Raw genomic sequence first — 7,268 nt, 5'->3', positions numbered from 1 at the left:
TCACTTTCCTGAGCTGTGTTCCCCGTCCTGTATTCCTGTATTTCTCTCGGATAATCTTCCTTCTCTGTGCTGCAGACACAATTTATGTATCTAGACTGGATTTATGGACATTCTGGGGTTCAGCTTGAAGCAAAATGTGATTTTCACCATAGATGTTACTGGACAGCTGGGGAATATACAGTGGGATTTTGGTTTAATGAGTAACGAGGTTAACAATCATTTTGAGGGAGCGTGGCCGGATGGTGAAGAGAGCAGTCGCATGGACACACTGCTCTGGCTCTCAACCGTCATCCTTACCTTATCCTGGGTCGGTTTTCCTTGCCAAAGGTAACGATCTGTTCCCCACCTGGCAGGCTGGCTGAAATGGTAAAATATGGGCCGCCCTGGCCCCCTGGCACGGTTCAAGAATAAGGATGAGCTCCAGCATGTTAGCATCGTACACGTGCAGAGCCCACCAGGAAGTCAGCACGGCGCTGCGCTAATCACAGCCAGGGAGACATTTTCCCGATACTCGGCTGCAGAGAATGGGCAATGTCTCACTGGCTGTGATTAGCAGAGCGCTGTGCAGACTTCCTGGCAGGCTCTGCACATGTACGATGCAAACGCGCCAGAGCTCATTCTTATTCAAGAGGCAAGATGGTGCCGGGACACATGCAGGGCAGACAGACTGCAGGCCTCCTCCTCTGCTGATAAGAACCATGCTACAGAGGTGAGTGCTTCTATTCCTGCCCTCTTTCGCTCTCAAGCAGACCCCCTGCTGTCCCAAGACTCCCAGCAATTCACTGTGACTGGCCTGTCTGTGGATTCTCCTACCTCTGCTGAACCTACACTGTCCACCATTATGCTAGCTATCAAGGACTGTAAGGCCTCCCTTTCTACCCAGATCACAACTATTCGCATGGAATTTTCACTACTTAAACAGGATGTCCAGAACCTCCGTGATAGAACCGGAGAGGCAGAGAAATGGATTTGCTCCCTGGAGGACACTGTCAATAGTCTATCAGTTAATGTCACTAGCGAGATGGCGGCACTCCGCGCCAAAATCGACGATTTGGAAAATCGTTCTCGCAGGAACAACCTCAGATTTGTAGGGTTCTCAGAAAGGGCTGAGGGCCCTCATCCTGAAAAAAATGTTATTCCTGGTTGCGGGACATTTTTGGTACAGATGCGCCCTCATGTCATTGAACTATTGCTGACTCGGCTAGCTGAAGTAGCCAAAGTCGCGGAATGTGACCTATCCTGGTTTGCCTCCTTTTTGGAAAAGCGATCACAAGTAGTGAAACTGGGACCGTTCATGTCTGAAAAACGCACAGTGTCTTGCGGAGTCTCTCAAGGATCCCCTCTGTCGCCGGTGCTGTTTAATATCTATCTTCGCCCCCTTTTTGAAATCATCAGCAGCCAGAAGCTGCTCTACCACTCTTATGCGGATGACACACAATTGTACTTTCGCATCGGCAACAAAAAGGATCATCATCTCGTTCTAGAGTAATGCCTCTCTTTGATAGAGAACTGGATGACAAAGCGTTATCTCAAACTCAACGGCTCAAAAACAGAACTTCTCCTGTTTCACGCCAATCGTAAGAATCAATCGGCAACACCATGGATACCTCCGCCCATTCTGGGCAAAATCATCACCCCTAGCACCAAAGTCAAAAGTCTCGGAGTCATCTGTGACACCAACATGACAAAGGATGCACAAATAGGGTCAGTAGTCAGCGGATCTCACCATCTGCTGCATCTACTACGCAGACTTATTCCATTTATTCCCAAAGAGGACATAGCAGTCATGGTGGGAACAATTGTTAACTCCAGACTTGACTATGCAAATGCCCTCTACCTCGGACTCCCTAAGTACCAAATCACTCGCCTGCAGGTCGTTCAGAATACGGCCGCGCGACTGGTGTATTCGGAAAAAACATGGGAATCAATCTCACCCTCACTGAGAAGCCTTCACTGGCTGCCGGTGAAAGACAGAATCACTTTCAAAGCACTCTGTCTGATGCATAAATGTATTTTGGCAACTGCACCCAAATATCTGTGCGAAAAAATAAAAGCTTACAACCCCAATCGCGTTCTGCGATCCTCCAACCAAAATCTACTCCAAATCCTCAAATCCAGATACAAGTCCAAAGGAGAAAGAAGATTTGCTGTCCTGGGCCCTCGACTTTGGAACACTTTTTACCAACCTCCATTCGGTTGGAGGAGAACCACTTGGCCTTTAGGAGAAAGATCAAAACCCATCTCTTTTGAGGTCAGAGGAGAACTGGTTTAAACAAGCGCCCAGAGGCTATTCAGTTCTCATGTGCAGCGCTATATAAGTTTTTCACTCACTTAACGCTCGCATTGCACCCCTCCCCGCCCTCCCCCTGAGGGTGCCCCACCACGTTCCATTATTGCTCGCATCCTCAACTTTCAGGATAAAGTGGCCATCTTGCGCTAGCTAGAGAGAAAGGCCCTCTCAAATTTAATGGGAACACCATCTCTGTCTATCCTGACTTTTCTGCTGAAGTTCAACGCCAGTGAATCTCCTTTTCTGCAGTGAAATCTCGCCTGCGCACGGAACGTCTGTCCTATGCCATGCTCTTCCCTGCCAAACTGTGCATCAATTTTGATGGTAAGGCTCATTTCTACACCAGCCCCAAGAAGGCCATGGCGTGGCTGAATGATTGTTTTGGTGCTGCTTATAGACGCAGATATGACTGACAGTGTCCATAGTCTCGGGACTGTACATACCAACTGCCTTACTACCAGACCTCTGTGCGCCACTATGTGTGTATCCTCTGCCTTTATTGCAATCTACGCTGACTGCTGTTTAAGCCACCGTATCTCCTTTGCTGGGTGATACCCTCTCCCTGATGTGCCGAATGCTGTGATTTTTTTTATACTTGTCCCACCAGGCCTTCGTTTCTGGAATATCTCCCCCATTTTACTATCCTGCCCTGCCTGGATTGGAGGACAAGAATCCTGCACTTCCCCACGGCCGTCAGGACTTTGTACTCTAGACTCGGACATCTTTATATATTTTTCTCTAGTCGTCTTCCAGGACAGCCTCTTGAGACCTTGGGCTCCTCCCTCTGGGCCAGGAAACACACACCCATTTCTTTAAAGCTGGTCCTCCAGGCCTCCTCCTCAGTTATTTGTGTTTCCTGCCAGAAGGGAAGGAGCACACCTAAGGGACTAAGGGAGCTCATGAGACTCGGGACTGTCCTGAGTGAGCCTCTGGCTGGACTTTTATTTGTGGCCTGGGCACCCCTCTGTCCGGAGGGGAAGAGGAGGTAGCCAGCCCTATAGCTGTTGGCTGTTCAGAGGAGCAGGACTCCTGATGACTCAGCCCGGTACCTGTCTCCTGCTCGTGGGGCTGAGTGCATCCGACAGGTCCATCTGCGGTGCTGCATGGAGCGGAGTACTCGGGACATGTTACAGCGGTGGTCGGCGGCGAGAGACGCTGGCTGGCCACGCCGCTCCGACTTCCGGAAATGGCGCAGAGGGGCGGGGACTTGCGTTCCAGCGGGCGGAAGTGACGCTCGGACCGGAACAGCGTCATCATGGAGCGCTGTACGGACATAGTCCCGTCCATACATGGCGCAGCGTGGGGCAGCAGGCATCCGGAGGGGTGCAAATCAAGCTTGGCGAGGCCGCGCAGCACCAGGGACCATGGAGGAAGCTGGGACAGCGATTGACTCCGGTTCAACCGGCTCCGGCATCTCCCAGGTAAGAGGGTGAGGGCAGGCCATGCCTTACACTGGAGGATCAGGACTCCCCTGCTATTGGGACCTTACTATTCCCTTCCTGGGTGGGGAACCTAAGGTGATGGGTCCAGGGCACTTCTTAGCTGACTTGGTACACAGAGGTGGAGTAGGTCAGGGGGTATTCTAATGGAATCTTGTTTCTGATTGTTTGCTTTTAGGGAAAAGCTCAGGATAAGACGCCAGTGCAAATACCCAAGAAGAAGTGTGCTGTTTGTGGGGCTAAGTTAGGCTCTAATGGGAGGAAGCCACTATGCCCAGATTGTATCGTCAGTCTCGTCAAAGATGACGGCGGCGGAATGTCAAAAAGCCCTAGCATCTATTAAAAACGAGCTTGCATCTACCTTCCATTCATTCAGAGGCATGATGGACAGGGTACAGATGCCGTCCCCCCTTTACAGGGCAGCTAGTACACCATCCTTGTCTGAGCCCTCGGTGGTAGGGATAGAGCAGGAGGAGGAAGCAGGTTGGTCAGTGAGGGAGGGTCTCTCCAGATCCCAAACCTCTTCCCAGATGGACTCAGCGTCCGGTTCAGAAATGGAGGAAGATTCCTCCAGGGGGTTGAGGTATAAGTTATCCCTCGAAGATGTAGGCGACTTACTGAAGGCGATTTACGAGACATTGGAAATCAGCGAGGAGCCAGTCCAATTGTCCAAGCACGACCAAATGTATCAGGGGTGCAGTGCTCAAAAAGCCAGAGTATATGCCGTGAACAAATCGCTGGTTCAAGCGATCCTGCTGGAGTGGGAACAACCCGAGAGGAGGCCCTTCTTTTCGTGTAGTCTCAAGAGGAGGCCATCTGTGTGGCCAGAAATCTGGAGTGCTGGCTGGGGCAGTTGCAGTCTCACATCTCTGCTGGAACTTCAAGACAGCAGATACTGAAGTCTTTTCCTTTACTGTTAAAAGCAGTCGGGTTCCTTGCAGACGCCTCAGCCGAGTCAGTTAAAGCGGGGGTTCACCCTTAGAGGGCACTTTTCCCCCTTAGATTCCTGCTCGTTTTTACTAGGGGAATCGGCTATTTATTTTAAAATATGTGCAGTACTTACCCGTTTACGAGATGCATCCTCTCCGTCGCTTCCGGGTATGGGCTTCGGGAATGGGCGTTCCTTCTTGATTGACAGTCTTCCGAGAGGCTTCCGACGGTCGCATCCATCGCGTCACGATTTTCCGAAAGAAGCCGAACGTCGGTGCGCAGGCGCAGTATAGAGCCGCACCGACGTTCGGCTTCTTTCGGCTATGAGTGACGCGATGGATGCGACCGTCGGAAGCCTTTCGGAAGACTGTCAATCAAGAAGGAACGCCCCGGGGGCGTGGCCAGGCAGCTGATGTAACCGGACGCACTTTCAGCTCTCTCCGTCGAATCTCCTGACATCCATCCTTTCCGTCGCCCGTCCTGCCTGGTCTTGGTGCCCAAGTGCTGCGGAACAGTGCCCTGAACATCCCGGTGCCTTCCGTTCCTAGATCCGTGGAGGATGTCGGCAGCTAGGAAGCAAAATGCGAACCGGGCTGCAGACAGCATGGCAATCCAAGATGGCGCGCAGGCCTCCCGCACAGCCAGGGAGAAGCACAGGGATGGAGCGGAGAGGCTCTTCTCCAGAGTACTAGCCGCAGATCCCGGCGCTCACCCGGAGAAACAGAGCGAGATGACCGGGGGACCGTCCGATGCGGATGATACTGTCCCTCTGGAGGATGGCGGAGGCCCGGAATTCTCATGGGGCGACGTGAGTACTCCTAATGGCAATCCCACTAGGCCGCAGTCTATCCCCAGCCCTGCTTCTGATAGTGAGCCCTCACTTAGGGACATTTTTGCGGCTATTACCACATGCAATACCTCCCTAGCTGCCCTGACTGCTGACATCAAAGGGGTTAAGGCTGAAATGACATTTCTGAGGCAAGATACACAAAAGTTGAGGGAAAGAACCTCTGCTGCAGAAGGCAGGATAAGCTCCATTGAGGATGACATGGCCCCCATGCAAAGGGATCTCTCATATAATAACCATCTCCTTACTCAACACTCATCCCGGTTAGAGGAATTGGAGAATAGAATGAGAAGGAATAACGTGAGGCTGGTTGGTCTGCCTGAAAGAGCTGAAGGAAAGAACCCTGTTGAGTTTATTGAAAACTGGCTGGTGACTGCTTTTGGCAAAGAGGCTTTTACTCCATTATTCTCAGTTGAGAGAGCACACAGAGTGCCTTCCCGGCCTCTGCCACCGGGGGCCCCTCCAAGACCATTTCTGTTCAAACTGCTCCATTACAAAGATAGGGATGCTATACTGCGCAATGCCAGGCTTAAACCTGAAACCATGAAGATTGATAATGCAAAAATCTCCTGCTTCCCTGACTTCTCTGCTGAGCTACAAAAGCAACGTGCAAAGTTTATAGACATTAAACGTCGCCTCAGAGCTCTAGATGTAAAGTATGCTATGCTATACCCCTCTAAGCTAAGGGTGGAAGCTCTAGGCTCCGTTCACTTTTTTGACCTTCCATCTTCGGCCGCACAATGGCTGGACAGAGAGGAACGCTCAATCCGTGATGGTCGCATCCAACGCCGCGCTCAACAGGACGGGTAATACACTGATTTAATTATCGCTGATAACTACCTGTTTGTTCCTATTCCAAGGCGGAGAAGCTGCTGATGTTTAATCCACATTTTACCAATTGGGCTACTTTGTTTTAGCTGCTGAGAAGTTTGAACGCTTTGGTGCACTTCCACTGTTGCCCCCATGTGGATCTGGCTGCGGCCCCACCTTGCCTACGGGCACATACGTTTGGCCATGTTGGCCTGTGGTTCTATGACTTTGTTTTTTCTTCTACTATCCCTTTATCTTCTGGACAATCTTGCTGGAGGTCCACCTCAACTTCTCGTGGTCCGATCACGCCCTGAACTCGCCCCCTCTCTTGTGACTACCTCAATTGCTTATTGCATATTGTTCTATGCCTCATTCCTACTACCGATGTCGCACTGTCCCACCCTGATACGTATCTCTTGCATTGGCCGGAGATCGGGTGCCCATGTTTTCCTTGCCGGATTGGTCTACCACCTTCCCACTCAGTACTATAGTATTGTCATTACTATGCATGTTTTACCTGTTTCTAATTTACAATGGCTGCACTGACTAGATTTATGTCTTGGAATGTGAGGGGATTAAACAACCCGGTTAAACACCTGGCCGTGCTTCGCACGGTCAGGCGAGTGGCTGCGGATATTATTTGTCTGCAGGAGACTCACCTCCCCCCGACCTCCACGCCCCAATTTGCGGTAAGGCAATTTAGCCATCAATTTCATTCCACCTTCTCAGTGTACTCGAGGGGGGTGAGTGTCCTGGTCAAACGGGGCACGCAGTTTACGGTCCTGAAAACGCAAATTGATCCCGATGGGAGGTATATCTTTATCTTATGTTGTATACACGGTACTAAATGCATTCTGGCTGGAATATATATTCCTCCTCCCTTTTCATCCAGTATATTGAAGGTATTGACAGATTTCATGGCCCGCTTTACGGGTATACCTGTATTAGTGAT

This window comes from Rana temporaria, chromosome 4 (genome assembly GCF_905171775.1).
Source record: "Rana temporaria chromosome 4, aRanTem1.1, whole genome shotgun sequence".
Classification (NCBI taxonomy): Eukaryota; Metazoa; Chordata; class Amphibia; order Anura; family Ranidae; genus Rana; species Rana temporaria.
This window is presented reverse-complemented; position numbering follows the sequence as displayed.